Raw genomic sequence first — 17,498 nt, 5'->3', positions numbered from 1 at the left:
GCCCAGCGGTTCTGATGCCTCAAATTTCCATAGAACCCTTTTTTTTACACTGTGGCATTTAAAATTTTCTGTATATGTGATACAATGTTTTTCTTCCAATCCTGACCCATCTTGCACTTAATACAATGAAATTCTACATACTGGAGTGCCGGGAGCTCCTTTTAGGACAATTGAATGCTGATGACTAGTAATGACTTGTATAGATCTACAACATTCCAATATTTCTACTATTCCGGCATTTGCCTATTGTTCCTTCCTTTGGTTTATTTTGTCACATAAGCTGTGTCAAAGTTGTATCTTTGATCTCATAGACTCTTTTAAAAAGGGCATACCCTACCCTAGTATTGTCCTTTCCTCAAATCGGCACATAGAGCACTGGAATTGTCCCTTTTCAATGCATTACTGATTTTAGCTAAATTATTCCCAAATTGTGCTTTAAATGCACTTTTGATTTAATCTTTTTTAAAATGTTCACAGGGCAGGGGAACCTCCTATCAAAACCTTACTCTGAGGAAGGCTCCCTTGCTGAAATTCAGCTGAAATTTCGCAGTGCCAGTTGACGATGTGGGTTGAGCTAATAAAGTGGGTGAGGCAGTGGATGAAGTGGGTGGGGCAGAGAAAAGTAGGTGTGGTCTCCGACAAACATTTGAGCACCTGCACTTCATATTTTACAAATTAAGCACTGAGGAAGGCAAAATGTGTAGGGATGACCCTGCAAAAAGGGCCAAGTCCAACTGCCTCCATTGGACAAGCTCTTTTGATAGTTCAATATTGGGAGATCAAGGATGGGTGCAGGTTAGGACAGAAGTACATTTTGGGAGCTGTGCCTTTATCCTAGTACTAGGATACACAATGCAGCACAGGATAGAGGTATGTTGGGAAAGTTATGTGCATATCTCATTACTTGTTACTAGTGCAGGCGCTGTTGCTGTGATACAGGTGTAGTAGGAGAGCTCTCTGGATGCAGGGAGACAAGGGTGCACCTAAAATCAGAGTAAGGAGGTATTGTTAGAATGCTGTGAGTGTTATAGTGTTCACATATGAGGGAGCTCTGTGGATCTCAGTGCAAGCTGGTATAACAACGTTGGACAGCCCAGGATTAAAGGGTATTATGCCAACTTCTTGGGTGTTTTGGTGCTCAGAGTTCAGTGCATAACAAGTCAGGACAAAGGAGTATTGAGAGAGCTCCAACAGAAACAAGCATTTACAATGCAATAGGTCTCGCATTAGGAAAGTTTGAGCTATTGGTATTGTAAATGACACAGTTTTTTATTTATGTTTTGTTTTTGAAAATAGCAAAATTAATAGCTTTGTCATTTACAATGCCAATAGTTATAACTTTCGCAAATGTGACATCTATAGCAGGGTTTAATGCAATATGTGTTGTATTTACGTGACTTACACGTATTGATATTACAAATAACAATGGCGTTTTAATTTTTTTCAATAATTAACACTTAAATAAAAGTTTTTGTAATTTATAATGGCAATAGCTTTAACTTTTGTAAATAACTTTTGTGAATATTACGTTCAGTGTATTTTATTGTGACGAAAATCCAAGAACAGAAGTGAAATATTAACATCTTCTTGTTACATTTGTAATAAAGCTTGAAACATTGAGCGAACATATTTGAACCAGTTGTTGTTGAATTGTTGCACAGATTGATGCAGTGGTGGCGCTGAGTGATGTTGTGGTGGCGAACGAGTGATGCTGTGGCGTTCAGTGATGCTGTGGTAGCACATAGTGATGTTGTGGTGCTCCTGACTGATGTTGTGGTGGTGCTGAGTGATGCTGTATGCTATGCTAGGTTTTGTTTTGCTATCCTAGGTTTTGTTTTGCTATGCTGTGTTTTGTTATACTATGCTATGTTTTGTTATGCTATGCTATGTTTTGTTATGCTATATTTTGTTGTGTTTTATTAGGCTATGCTTTGTTTTGCTATGCTATGTTTTGTTATGCTATGCTATGCTATGCTACGCTCTGTTTTGTTTTGTTTGGTATGCTGTGCTATGTTTTGCTATGCTATTATATATTTTGTTTTGCTATGCTATGTTTTGTTGTATTTTGTTAAGCTACGTTATGTTTTGTTGTGTTTTGCTATGTTTTGTTATGCTATGTGTTGTTATGTTTTGTTATGCTAAGTTTTGTTATGTTATCCTATGCTTTGTTTTGTTGTGTTGTGCTATGTCATACTATGCTGTTTTGTTATGCTATGCTTTGTTATGCTATGCTATGCTTTGTTATGCTATGTTTTGTTGTGTTTTATTATGCTATGCTATGTTTTGTTATCCTATGCTATGTTTTGTTGTTTTATTATGCTATGCTTTGTTTTGCTATTTTTTGTTATGCTATGTGATTGTTATGCTATACTTTGTTATGCTATGTTTTGTTATGCTTTGCTATGCTAAGCTTTGCTGTGCTGTGTTGTGTTGTGCTATGCTATGCTTTGTTGTGTTGTGTTTTGTTATGCTATGTTTTGTTATGCTATGCGTGTGAGGGGGTTTGCGGGCGAGAGGGTGTGGGGGTGTGAGGGTGAGGGGGTGTGAGGGTGTGAGGGTGAGGGGGTGTGAGGGTGAGGGGGAGTGAGGGTGAGGGGGTGTGTGTGGGTGAGGGGGGGTGAGGGGGTGTGAGGGTGAAGGGGTGTGTGATGGTGAGGGGCTGTGAGATGGTGAGGGGCTGTGAGGGGCTGTGAGGGCTGTGAGGGTGGTGAGGGTGAGTGAGGGTGAGTTAGGGTGTGTGAGGGTGTGTGAGGGTATGTGAGGGTGAGTGGTGGTGAGGGTGAGGGGGTGGGAGGAGGGTGAGGGTGTGTGTGAGAGTGAGGGTGTGTGAGGGGGTGGGTGAGGGGATGAGAGGGTGGTGAGGGTGTGTGAGGGTGAGTGAGGGGGTGTGAGGGGGTGTGAGGGTGAGTGAGGGGGTGTGAGGGGGTGTGAGGGTGAGTGAGGGGGTGTGAGGGTGAGTGGGGGGGTGTGGGTGAGAGGGAGGGTGAGGGGGGTGAGGGTGAGGGTGAGGTGGTGTGAGGGTGAGGGTAAGGGTGTGTGAGGGTGAGAGGACCTTATACGTGTGTAGCGTTGCAGCTTTCCAATTAGGTTATACCTGGAAACGGCCACGGTTGCAACCAGGAATGCTCCTGAAAAAAGTTCCGAAAATTCATTTTCCCCCTGCAAAAATCCCCCCTGTGTTGTGTGTTTGCCACCATTTCTCTCCTCTCTCCAAGACTCTGCGCTTACAAGTGGCAGAAATCATGTATGGGCTGCTGTTAAAAAAACCATTGATTATACATTGACATATAGTTGACTTGGATGGCAATGATGGTTACCGTGAGAAATGACATACATCCGGCCCTCCTTGCTGGAGCTGGACACCCCTCTTCTTGAGGGCAGTCTTGTGCATACGGTTTGTCTCTAGGTGATTGGTTATGACTGGTGCACTGGCTGCCGGCTACATAAGCACTGTTGGAGAGGGAGGGGCGCACACCTCCCCCTGTCCATCAGGAAGTTGTCTGTTGTGTCCTCTTTAGCTTGCTTTGGGTTTTGCCTTGGCTGTTTTCAATAAATGTTCATTTTAATGTTAATGTTCTTGAACGCGCTGCTGTTTTTGAGACCCTCTAGCTGTGCAACTCCGACGGTGCTCAACTCCTCCGTGCTGTCTTTGCATTAACTGTTAATAACAGCCCGGATCCACTTTTCATCCTCCCTGCCAGGCACAGTTCTAGAGGCAAGCCCCTATTAGTCGGAATGAAACCCAGTGCGCTTTCAGAAGTCCTTGAAAAGCACATGAGAGTGAAGTTCTGCAAGCGAGCTCCGGGTCAGCCGGATTTGAATCTGGAGAAGGGAAGCATTCCGCCGGATCAGCCCCCTCCCTCCCGCAATTACACCCCTTTATCAGGAGCTTTCACACTCCAGCCGAGGCCGAGGAGATCCACCTATAAACAAACACCTGTTAAGTTGCTTCAGTGTCACGCCTCAAGGCTCGATGCTTTATACGCAGCCCTCAGAGAGGTCCAACAATCACAGACACCGTTGTTCCGCTTTTGGATTATCTCGATAATGAGCTGGAGGTGCTTTGAAGTCTGGAGAAACAGCTTCAACCACCCCAAGGCTGAGTACAAAAGTGCGCTAGTAGTTCAATGAGGGCTGTTTTTGATAAATCGGTTAATCTGTGGGACCCCCTCCCCCTTTTAGTACTCCATTACTGAGGGGGTGGCCTGCGCCCCAATTTATTGTATATGCAGCAGTGGTGCAAGCTTCCTTAAAATTTAACAGAGGAAGTAAAGTATGGACAATATCAGGACCCATTTGCATTATACATAACATGTGTCTCAAAGCAAACGCGGCGAAAGATGAACAAATGGGAGAGTAGGGGATATGAGCATTATATTTCCACTGAGTGCCAAGCTATTGGTGCCATGCAGCATTCGCGGCGGTGCTGCCTGGCATGTCTTTTATCCCCTAGTTAAACCCCCAAGTGCCGTGCCAGATGGAGACGCCGCCTGCACTGCGAGGCTGCACAGTGTTTCCAGTAAGGCAACCCAGGGAGTGTAAAGTAAAGTCCACATTTGTAAAGCGCACAATCACCCGTAAGGGTCTCTAGGCGCTGGGGGCCGTCGGGAAGATTAAGCGAGCTATTGCCCAGAGTCACATGGTGCTGGGCTGACCTGCCGCCGGTGCTGGGGATCGAACCGTGATCCCCAGATTCCGGAGTCAGTCGCCCTGGCCGCGGTGCCACACCTCTTCCTTGTGGCGGCAGGGAGTCTTGCAGGGGGAGGCGAGGCAGCCCCTGCTAGAAGCAGGCATGGCCAGACCACCCCAGAGACATGACCACTGAGTGTGCTACTCCTGGAGGCCACTGCAGAGGTAACGAGCGAGTCACAGGGGAGTGAGTGCCCTGTATGAAGTAATGGTGAGAGAGAGTAGAACTGAGGCGGGTGGGGTATATTATAAAAATGTCTGTAAGCCATGGTCTTTCACCTTTGTGGCACCAGTCCTCGAGGAATAAGTTTGAACACATCTATATCCTCATGACTGCTTAAAAAAAAAAAAAAAATAGAGTGGAGCAAAACTGGTAGGATTCTGTGTCCTGCATTCTACAGACAGTTTCTGCAACATGTCCAAACACAAGCTGAAGAACTGCTAGGGCCAAGACCAATTGAGAAACCATCTAGGCAACCCAGGATGGGGACATTACCTGAGAAAGGCCACAGAAGGCTGTCAGAGTAAGGCATGACCTTCACAGCCCAGCGGAACGTTACTATTTCCCTATCCTCCCATAACCTCTAGCTTCTAGGGGAATTGTCAGTACGGTGGGAATAACTAGTACAATGAAAGACAACAGAAAATGTGCTCCTCCCAAAACAAACACAAAGTATTCCAACTCTATATTCAGAATTCACATCGGCGGGCAAGAAAGCTTCTGTTACAGCGAACTAGGTGTAAGTTTATTTTTTCAGGTTCTCATACAACATTGTTGGCTCTGCACAAAATCATTCGCAGATTAATAAAACACCTAGAGTTATTTGATAGTTCAGTTAGAGTATCCGAGCATACTAAGATCAGGCTCCCAGACTCGGACCTATTCTTTTTTTTTTTTTTTTCGAGCACACTATCATTCGGTCACTCCCTTAAAAAACTTGCCATGCAACCCCATATAAGTTAACTTGCTGCTGTTTAAAGTATTCTTTCCCAATGAACTTTTTTGTTTACTAGTCCAATGCTCGCTAAAGAGCGGATCTGTCCCGTACAGAAACGAATACAACACTGTCAAAAAATGTCAAAAGAAGCGGCAATACTGAAAAAAAAAAGTTGAAATGCTGCTTACGCTACTGTCAAAGGGTGTACAGTGGGAAAAAAAGTTGTTTTCATTCAGTTATCCCAGTGGCCTATAAAAAGTCAGCTTTCGCTAAAGTACGAAGGATGTGAGGGAGTTCGACATTCAATTCAATCAACGGGAAGGGATTATTAATACAATTCGTGACATGACTGGGGTTTAAGATTTTGATTGAGCGGAAAAATACGTAGTACCATTTTTTTTTAAGTCTCACTGTGGCTAATAACAAAACCCTACGGCGTCGCAAGAAACCGGATAGAAAACATGTCATGAGATGCCAAAGGCAGTTAAACGGGCTGAAACAAGGCGTTCATGTTCCCCGATATTTATTCTGAGAAATACACATTTTGCTTGTGCAGGGCTATTACAGGACCGAGCACCTCTCCCATCGTGACTCAATGACCGGTCAACAAAGTGCTGAGTCACTCCTCTCAGCTGATCCGTGAACAAAGTGCTGAGTCACCCCTCTCAGGTGACCGTCAATAAAGTGTCGAGCTACCCGTTTCAGCATGACTCGTGAAAAGTTTCATAATAGACCTAGGGACACTGTGTTAGGCAGAAAATGGCAGAGGCAAGCCAGGAAAAACTGGCACCGGAGCGGAAAAGACAGCCTGTCCGATTACAAAATACATATAAAATGTGACTGGCGAGCGAGGTTCACATTTTGGGCCAATAGGTGGGAGTGTGAAGCTATGGTACAGTCGACTCTAAACACATGTATCCGCAGGTGCAGCCAAATCTCGTTCAGCCCCAAGGTCATTGCTTATCTGTGAAATTTTAGGTCGGCCTCACAAAATATTGCAAGGATACCAATTATTTTGGGTCATGCCACGGACGGAAGCATACGCAATAACGGTAACGCTCTAGTTTGTAGACTGATTCTTGACTACTGGCGGTTTCCTTGTGCCTGGAAGTGACTGCCCGCTGGAGCGAGAGGGAGAGAGAAAATGAAACAGTAAAAAAAAAAAACTCACCGCCGCAGCCCGGCTTCTACAGGAAGCCAGGCAACCTGTGTTGGGACGGGGGCGGGGCCGCAAAAAGACAGGAAGCAGACGGGAGCCTACCCCGCGCTCCTGTGCCCGTCAGCCGGAAGATTGCCGGAAGATTTGCGTGTCAGCTAGCGGGGCTCCCGTGCTCGTGGAGAGCCCCGCCTGCTGCTGAGGATGACCCGCTGCCTGCCGAAGGAGAGAGGGACACACGAAAAGAACTCGGTAAGTGGGGTGTGGGGGGGGAAGGGAAATGTGCGCGCGCGAGTGCGGGGGGGGCCGCGGGCGGGCTGTGTATGTGTGTGCGTGTGTGCGTGCGTGTATGTGTCTTGGAGTGCGTGTGTGTGACTGTGAGGGAGGGGGGTGTGTGTGAGCGAGTGTCTGTGCCGTGTGCCTGTATGTCTGAAAAAACGGGGGAAAACTGCAAGGGAAACGCTCGTGCCAGATTGGTGTCCACATTCCCAAAAAGCGGCAACAATAGTTGTCGAGATAGACACTCTCAATGCTCACGCATTGAGAGTACGTGTGCTCGACCTAAAAAGACAGAGATGTTATTGTAAATGATTAATAAAGACTGATAATGCTTTAAACAAATCATACTACCTAGCACTTCATTTGTGGTTGGTTCTCTCTTGTTTTGCAAGGGAAGTTGAGACAGTATAGATAAAACCAAATTTGGTGGTCCTTCAATAAACGGCAAATCTGTATGACCTGCACAAAAAATCTTAATTCTCCTTGCAGGAGAAGTGAAAAAGAAAGCATCAGCTGTTGACCCCACATCCTTCCTTGTTAGGGCATGAATCATCGCTGGCACAGTGCCCTATGTCTTCAGGGTGCCAGCAGCTAGGTTATACTTAACTTTAGCTTTCCGGAAAGTTAAATGTTGCCCCACTCACCCAGCACTAGAGGAATTTCCCTTTTAAATCCTGATTTTGTTCCTTATTTCTCACGGTCAAATATGATGAGACAGTATTTTCAGATTTTCCTTTCGAATCTTGCAGTTTTTTCCTGTATTATTCATGCCTTATTGTGGTCCAGGTTCTTGGTTTCGAATGGGTGGCCTAGGAGCAATGGTCTTTGCATGGCTGACTAGGATGTGCCCTAATCTCTGTTCAACATATTCTGGCAGGCCTGGTCTGTTGCCCCACCTCGAGTCCATTGGAGATGCCTCATGTTTTGATGAGAAGCTCAGCAGCAGAGGGTAGGCTTTATGGTATATTGAGTGTACCCAAAGTCTATTCCAACCTAACACATAGTTAAGAGTGCAACCACCCACTCACGATAGGCTACAGGGTAGATGATGTTTGGCAGCTGGTCATGGTATAGTACATTTTTGCCTGTACCCCTGCAGGGAAGATGACCTACCAACTTCTCCCCTGTAAAAGTTATAGAGCACCGACAGATAGGGCCCTCCCTTTCACCCGACTGTGTGTAGTGAGTTATGGTTCTGTGGTGTGTTTCAAAGGTCTGGCAGGGAGACTCTGGAGGGTGAATGTTTTACAGAAAGGATACTGTGAGCAGAGGCCTAAAATGGTGCCCAGTTCCCTGTCTTAAACTGCTTGGCTCAGAGCATCAGAAGTTGGTAGGGCTAGATGATCATTATCCCCCAAGCCCCATGATTTGTTAGGACCCATGTTTCTGCTGCAACATTTATCTATACATTTTACATAAATCGTCTCTATCTCTATCCCAATCAAAATGTGTGCCAACTTCAGAACTGCCTGTCTCACACATAAAGCTCTTCACACCGGAAAACCGGCCTACCTGGCTTCCAAACTCAAAAAGGCAGGACAAACGAGGAACCTCAGGAGCACCAACACCCTTCTTCTCATTCCATCGAAAGCTCGCAAACAAAAAACCCTGTCTCGCTCCTTCACGGGAAATGCGCCCAACATCTGGAACTCAATACCAGTGCACATCAGGACTAATCCCTCCTTCGTAAACTTCAAAAGCCAGCTCACCGACCTCTTCCTCAACCAATCTCACCCGAAGGGAGAGATGTCTCATAATATGACAGAGTCACTCCACCAAACGAATCCTGCCAAGCTCAGAACCAAGACACCTCAATAAGAAGGGTTTCCATCGCCTGATCTTTTTTGTTTTACTCGTTCCCAAGACCGCTTGAACAAGATTCGACACAAAACAATCCTGTTTATTGTAATACCGTATAAGTGATTGCATCACGATATATGTTGTAAAGCGCTCTGATACCTCCGGGTCAGACTAGCATTATTAAAAAATCTTAAATAAATACAATAAATACATCAATTAATCAATAGTAGGGAATGTAACACGGGTAATACAGCAGCTGGCTAACGCTGCATTGAGTTTGCTGACACATCCCCACAAAAAACTCGGACATGAGTGACTGAGAGAATCTGTCACTACATTGTCAGCCAAGGCATTACCTGCACTTCATGAGTTATCATCCCCACTTTCCTATGTTATACTGGGTACAGCCAAGTTACCTGAAGAGGTGGACTCAACCTGTCTTAGACACAGGAGATACACAGAACCTTTATGGGTGACACCTGCTGCATCCTCTGTCAGCCAGAAGATGCACAATACCCGGACTGCTCACCAAGCAGTGGAACAGAAGTTGAACGTCATTTCACAAGGACTGAAAGAGTTGTATTGATTTACTTAAACTTTAAGAATGGTCTTTACATTTTTCTGTTTGGTTTACAATCCTTTATACCATTCTCCAATTGTATCGCAAGGACAAAATGCATCAACCCACAATCCTTCAATCATGGCCAGGACCCAAATGTAAGTAGAAGGGAGACCTCCGGTTGGCTGTTCAGCATTTACAACTTTAGAACACCTCTGTGGGACATTCCCTTCTTAGGGGGATTTCCCACAAACCTTCAGATTGTTGTCCTTCTAGTGTTTGCCCACTCTCTTTTCCTGACCTTATGACTCTGGCCACTTTCCCACTGTCCTGCCAGAGAAAAGTGTGTGCACCTTTCCCATACATGCCAGGACAGTGTGCTCACTTGATTGGTTTGGATGTCCAGTGGAAGAATACACCACATACCTAGGGCAGGGGTGACACGGGCTAATTGGGAGGACTTAGCAATGAGTGCGCCACCCCCCAGAAGAGCCTATCAAGAATGTCTCATGCTCATAGTGCCTAGGCTCACTCAGTAGCCAGCCCTGAGAGGGAATTCCCTACAACCACACCGGGGTAGATGAGGCACTGGGTCGGGACATCTGCATGTGCACTGCCGGGGTAGGGATGAACCTCCATGTGGGTGTTCCCTACCCAGGGAATCAGCTCTCTCCATGGGGGACACCTTCAGGGTGTGGCTGATTCCCATATTATGATCATAAGGAACTTTCCCACTGTCAAGGCAGCATGGAAGTGTGTGTGCCCTTGCTACACGCGTTAGGAAGGGGGTACTTATAACGACTCCTGAACATAGGTCAGGTCTAGCAATACAGGCCATGGTGTGGTGGTAACTTGGTGCCAAGCCTGCCATTGTGGAATGGTGTGCGCACTGATACATGTAAAATGGTAGAACTGGGTTCCAGCCTGCCATTGCAGTCTGGGCCGGGGGGGCGTATTGGTACTGGAGCTGCCTATGTTGCGCAGCCAGCCTGCCATTTGACTGGTGCAAGAGTGCACCACTGGTATGTCCAATTTCATGACAAGTGTGCCAGTTACAGACTGGTGTGCGCGTTGCACCATTAGTACTTTCATATATGTGACCAGCCTATCATTGGAGACTGGTGTGCATTTGCAGCCCTGGTATTCCCAAATCCACAGCCAGCTTGCCATTGCAGGCTAATATGCACCATTGGCATTTCCCAATATGCAGCTGGCCTGCTTTTTGAAGAAAGGTGGGGGCGTTTCGCCTCTAGTATTTTCAAATACGTGGCCAGCCTGACATTGCAGACTGGTGTGTGTGTGCACCACTGGTTATTCCCAAATCCGTGGCCAGCCTCAAATTGCAGGCTGTTGTGCATGTGCACCACTGGTATTCCCAAATACGTGACCAGCCAGCCATTGCAGACTGGAGTGTGTGTTGCACCAAGGGTGTGCCTAAACCTGTTTCCAGCTCACCATTGTGGGCTGATGGGCGCACATGCACAGATGATGCCTTGGAACCAGTGTCCAGCCTGCCATTACAGACCGATACTGTGGCCTGCAACTGTGTATTGTCAGGGCGCAGCCTTATCACTTTTCCTATCATTTAATTTGTGGAGACATCCCCTATCCAATGGTAAAGGTGGGTTGTCCAGATTCGCGTGAAAATGCCATTAGTAAAACGTGACCCCCAACAAAGACAGACCTTATTATTTTTGTGTTAATAAACACCAAGACTCTAAAAGCTGTGTTTGAAACAGTTGTAATGTGATTTGGCTGTCTTTCATAAAAGTGACCAATATACCATTTATGCTCACCTATACTGTCACTTCTTCCTTTATGGTTTTGGTTCTTGTCACTTGGGATTCTAGTAGAACATCTCTTCAATATTCACTTGACTGCTATATTTTATAGTTTTTGTGATTAAGGATTTAACTTTGATATTGATGAAAAAAATAATTTCGATTTAGCTGAATTGAATGTATTCCGAATACTGGTTGTTTTTCTCTTTTAGACTGCATCAGAACAGAAATACTTTTCTGTAAAAATACTAATTTGTTTGGTGAGATTAAATCTAGCCAGGATTTCCTCTATTACTATATTGATTTTTAGAGAATGAGTTCCATGTGAACACTTGTCTTGCACTATAAAATACTAAAATGTGGGCATTTCTTTGCCTTAAAACTCTCTTGCGTGACTGTTAGAAGGTGGTTCTGACACTATGGGCCACCCGGATTTTTCGCTTTTGGAGCACCTAATTGTTGAGCTTTTACTGTGGGGGAGCCTCATAATCTGGGACTCACCCACATTGAACTCATAATGAAGGAGACTGCATGGAGATTTTACTGGTGTACCCCTGGCTTGACAAGGCCGCTGTGCAACAGCTGGAGTATGGGTCACCGTGCTGGTTACATGCAGACACGGGTGTACATGCATGTGCACAGGTCTAGGAGCTGCGCAGGGGAGATTCCTAGCGGGCGCAGTCCAGGAGCAGCTACAGAGTAAATGGTGTGGCAGGACTTAGGCCGAATTGGGTGGTGACATGAATAAGGCTTTATACACTGGAAAGGAACATGCCAGGGAAAGTCAGTATGTCTTACTGTGTTTTCACTTCATTATTTCCCTATGGGGATGTGGGGCCCATCGCTAAAAGGACTTCCACAAAGCCTACAGATTCCAGACACGCACTAATGTCCAGTGTAGCAGATGTGAAAATTAGTATTCTGCAGAGTCCAAAGTCATATTTGTACTGCTTTTAGGTCGTCCGGAAATGTCATATTTCTCTGAGTCCCTGGCTGGGGTCTGGCCATGGCAGGTTAGATTAATGACCTTTCTTCCCAGAGCGAAGATCTTCCCTCCAAGGAGAAAAGATAGGTGGAGCTAAAGCTAATCCATCAACTGTTGTCGCTGGGTGCCAGGCACCGGTTTGCACCCAGGAGGGAAGGCACTGAGGGGGGAAGGAGTTGGGTTTCAGAGGCCATGTGGCCAGAGACACTGGACGACTCCATTTTGAACAACCCAGAGGCTGGACAAGAAGAAGGGAGGGGGCAGGGAAGTGATGTGTCGCTGTGTGATAGGACGCACAGAGACTTCCTGCCAGCCCCCTACTCAACTTTTAAAAGTACTTGCACAGGAAGAGAAGCTCTCTCTGGGGTATGGTCTGCTGAGGCGAAAGGTGCTGGAGCCTGGTGCAATGGGCAGCTGGAAGGAGAGACCCCCTGACTGCCCCCCACCCCAGGCCCCTACCAGCGCCAGAAGAAGACCCCAGGACCGGGGCGCAGAAGAAGAGGCCTCTGCGCAGGGAGAAGAGAGGCGCAGGAAGCCAGTTAAGACCGCTCCCTGCAGAATGCTCCCTCTTGGAGACCCGGAGGACAAAGGAGAGTGCTCCCAGTGGCTGGGGGACGCCACAAGGAGCGAGAAGACTTGAAAATGGGACAGATCAGACCCCCAGGGGCTGAGATATGGCCCCCGGAAGGTAGGCGACCTTTGACCCCTAAGAATACCGACGACGAAGCGCATGGGGCTCCACCGCCGGTCTCAGAGATGCCCCCGGAGTGGGTCAGGTCCCGGGGGCTGCCACCCAAAGAAGTAAAGTCGGGGTCACGCCCCGAGTGAAGATGCCCCCTCGGGGTGCCAGGAGCCCACCCTGGCCCCCACTGAACCGGAGGCTGGGGTGCGTCATCGCGCCCCTCCCCCCCTGCGAACATGGGTCCAAGAGGCCCGGGACCCCATCCCCAGGCCCCAAAGCGAAGGGATGGGGATTCACCCCTACGGGGGCCAGAAGTCCACCCTGGCCCCCAGCGAAGAGGAGGCGGGGCCCGGGACCCCAACTCCAGGCCCCAACGAGAAGGCGGGGGCGGGAGGCACCATCACGCATACGAGAAGGGATCGGCTCCCCAGGATGCCCTCCAACCAAGGAGGACAGCGGGGGTCCTGGGTGGGACTGGGTCCCCCAGGGAAGGCCGTCAGTGGTGCGAGGGGCCCGGGTGGGATCGGGCCCCAGAAAAGAGGAGGAGCGGCCGGGGGTGGGTTCCCCGAGCCGAGCATGCCAACCTGGAAGTCCGGGTGGGACCGGGCCCCCCACCGAGGCCCTAGAAGCGGCCGGAGGTCCACATCGCGGCTCTTGCCGGCGCAGGCCAGGACCAGCCTGCAAGGGCTAACCGCTTGTTCTTTGCTTGTGGTGGCCCCAGGAGGACAGGGTCACCACCACATGAGTGCAAAGGTGCCGGGAGAGCTGCAGGAGCAACGCAGTCTCCCCCAGCGCGAAGATGACAAGTCACCCTAGGTGTCCTGGGGATTTGAAAAGAATAACCCCTCCAGGGCTCAACCTGCATTTAACATCTTCGGGGCTGGAACTTTTGTTCTTCAGCTGAGGGTGTTTTGATAATTGCATCAAGGAGGAGAGGGCTGAGTGGGGGATGTCTGGAGAAGGGCATCCCCTGGAGGTGAAGAGTGTAATTGCACTGAAAGGCCTTTATTAATGGTTATTTCTTTTCAAGAGATTGATGTTCCATCTGAAGTACTAGTTTAAGGTGATGTCATCAGCGAAGTGGATTTAAGTGGCTAGACACTCCTGCTAGGGTGTCTGACTGTATTTACTTAATCCTGTTATCATCTGTGATGCCTTTAGGGGCTGTAATTGCACTGCATTGTTAATGATATCCAAATGTGCTGATTACTGTCATTCTAAAGTGTGCGTAAACATGTATTCTTGCTGCTGCGCTTAGGTGAAGACCCCAGACTGTTAGCCCTTAAGATGAAGAGGTGCATACTGTATGGTCAGTAGGAGATGCTCAGTCAGGGTCATGTGTCGCCAAGGCAGGTGTAGCCTGTTTAATGCTTGTTGAGGTTATGGGGGGGGTCGCCACTGGGATGGTGCCAGTGCGCAGGGCCCTCGCTCCAGGTTAAGACCAATTCAATGCATTGGTGGCAAGTTGATGTGCCTACATGGGAGTGGGGGTACTAAACCCCACCCCCCCTGCGGGAGGGGTGGAGATGTTATGCAATGTCACAAAGTAATTCCATCAGCTTATGTATATTTGTAAATTGGTGTATAGTATTGAGTGGTGTGTGTGTTTAATAAATGTACTCTTACTTTTATAAAGCAAAGTACGGACTGGACAATCAATTATTGAGTATTATTTTTGCGCTCCTGCAAATGGCGATTACTAGCCCACACCACCTTCCTTGAGTAAGCCTCAGACTGCTCTGCAGCGCTACCCCCTGAGAGTCTGGCGCTGCCCTAGGGTGTTTGGTTCCCAGTGAAGGACAAATGTGTCATGTTATTTGTGCATGCCTCACAGATGCTGCCTCGTTTTCCAACAGTGACTATGTGCTTTGCTGCAGTCCATGCTGGAGATTGGGGGAGCATATCTGGGCAATACCCAGCCACAGCTGTAAAACACTGGGCAGACCTAAAGATTAGGGTCTGCATTCCATGGCCTTATGGCAGACAGGACTGCAATTTAAGGGAGACATAAATCATACTTAAAAAGTATACATATGGGTGCAATACCACAGCAAAGGGTGAGCTGTGCTTGTGGGGATGTGAGACTGGAAAACATGGAACTACATGGTGCACACTGTAGAAGAATCAGTTGTGCATAAGGAGGATTACATAAGGATGATTACTGCTGTTGAAAGGACCGCGTGCTCTTCCTGAGTAATGGCTGACCTGGGCCAGCTACCTGCTGCCGTGTGGCATCCTGAAGTGTGCTCTCCAAGGGCTTATCGAGCTTGCCTCCTGTTCTTTAGAGTTGTCAGGGACCCACACCTTCTACCTGTGACACCTGCAGAGCAGTGCCGTCTCAAGTGCCCACATTGATGGCTGTAATTCAACTGTTAGCACCGCATTGAACTAAGAATTGTGTCTGGATACCAGATCGTCATGTGTGGAGCCCCGAAGTCTTGCCCACATCAAAGCCATTTGGCCCCCACATTGTGGGGACCTGGGCATTCATTAGCGTCTTGTTTTCAGTTAGCGATTCACCGGTTGCGGGATCCAAAGTGACCTGTTTTGTCGAATGTGCAACAGCTCTCTGCAGCGACATGCCACCTGCATGCTCATTGCATGCGGTGTCTGATTCACAGGCTGCGACCCTCGGGGGTGAGGGCTCAATCATAGTAGTGCCTCATTATACCTCATTACTGAGCTTGAGCTTGTGCAAGTGTGACCGGACGTTGCATCTCATTTCCATGAATGTACAGAATTGCAGCTCTTTGCATGTATGACCATCATGGACTGGTGCCACTCGTTTCAACGTGCACCAGACGTGGTGCCCGGATAGTCTGGTGTGACCAAGATCACTGTGCACCTGACATTGTGCCTCCTTTCCAGAGAGGGACTGATTTTGCAACCCGTATCATTGCACACCAGCCATTGAGTCTTGATTGCCTGGGTGCAACTCTGATCAATGTGTACCTGCCGGTGTGCCTCTTGCTTCCTTTTGCCCACTGCCTCCTAATTGACCTTGCCACCTATCCCTCACATGCTATGCTGGGATCCTGACTAAGAGTGGCGTTAGCTGCATGGAGCCTAGTTCCTAGGGAGAGGATGGGGTTTCTCCAATCTGTGGGGTTGTAGAATAGTCTGGATGAGTTAGAGGGGAGAGGGAAGCTTGGGGCCATGGAGGTTTGCGGCTTGTTACCAAATTGACCTGCAGGCTTTTAGTAGCACCACCTTAGGGTGCTGGGTGCATATGTGTGTGAGTGTGTGCTGTACAAACCTGCCTGATAGCCGTGGCATCACGCAGCGATGTGGAGTGAGTGTGTGTGGAGGAGTGACAGCTAATAAACCGCCTGTGATTTACGACACTGGCTGGCGGTTTGCCGAAAGTGTGATTTCTGACTAGAAAAGAATTAACATGGACATTGGTTTTACCTGCGCAGCCTCGACCTGCCACACTGTTAAAAAGTTGTTTAACTCGGTGTATGTACATATTTTTGATAATTTAGAATGTGATTAATGCCCAGAAGTACAAGCTGTTCATGTTATATTGATTATTACCTGTGTGTTGAATATAAATGTTATTTGCATACATCACGTGTGAAGCCTCGTTTAGTGATGTTAGTTATTTATTGTGAGTGAGTGCTGTGCTAATGTTTATACAATGCCTCTGTGGTAAGCCTGACTGCTCAGTGCTGAGCCACGCAAGGATGAGCGCATCTTATACAGTGTGGGCAATCACCGGCCCCTGATGGTAGTGGTAGAATCTGGCTCTGCCAACCAGAAAGTGTCAGTTCCAACAACCTTTCACTATTATTAAAATGTTTGCAGCGCTCATGACCTAAAGGTAGAGATATTTTGGTTCACATTCCAGTCTGTCGTTTTTGTTCACTATCCCAGCCATATTCAAATTAGATGAGCTGTGCTCTAATGGGAACAGTCCAGCCTGGACTGCCAGGCTGCAATCCCTTGAAACTGGCAAACAAGCAGTGCAGACCACTTTTAGCCTACTTTTAGCTCATCAGTGAGATAGTATGTACGATTAAGGCATAGTAAAACATACCTTCCGCATGCAAGGTGTCATGTGCAACAAGCAACAAAGTGATAGAAATTCTTGAATTATTCTTATTTACCGGTCATTGCTCACACAGTCTTGGTCCCGCTCCGACAGCAGCACTCCAATCTGAATGGCGTAGCCAGGTAAATTGGAACCAAGCCAATGCAAGACTGATTTCACCCTATTTAGGCGTTCTCAGTGAGCTAAAACTTTAGTTCAAAGGCACAGGGAGAACAGGACTCAAATCTTGGTGGCCCTGCCATGCTTGTTGTGCGGTGCAGTGAAGGGTACTGTCTGATGCGGTATAGGACACCATGGGGTATGGCAGAGAATAGTGTGTGAGGTGAGTTAGTATAGTCTGTGGTGCAGGGCAGGATCCTAAGTGGCGTGAGATAGGACATTGTGCAGCATAAGGCAGGCCACTTAGGGGGTCATTAGGATGTCGGGCGGATTGCCTCTGCCAGGTTGGCGGTAGCCACAGCCGGCCTGGCGGAGGCAATCCGCCCGAAATCCATTGCCCAATTCCGCCCGCCATATTAGGATAGCGGGGGGGACCGCGGCAGTGAGAAACACCGCCCGCCTGATTGAAATGGTGG

The 17,498-nt window shown here is 47.8% G+C and overlaps 1 long non-coding RNA gene across 11 annotated transcripts in view; it reads left to right on the top strand.

Moving 5' to 3' along the window:
• Positions 1-17,498, top strand: part of LOC144770702 (uncharacterized) — a 175,887-nt gene that overhangs the window by 105,689 nt on the left and 52,700 nt on the right. The window lies entirely within an intron of this gene.

The sequence above is a fragment of the Lissotriton helveticus genome, chromosome 7, assembly GCF_964261635.1.
Source record: "Lissotriton helveticus chromosome 7, aLisHel1.1, whole genome shotgun sequence".
Taxonomy (NCBI): domain Eukaryota; kingdom Metazoa; phylum Chordata; class Amphibia; order Caudata; family Salamandridae; genus Lissotriton; species Lissotriton helveticus.
This window is presented reverse-complemented; position numbering and strand designations above follow the sequence as displayed.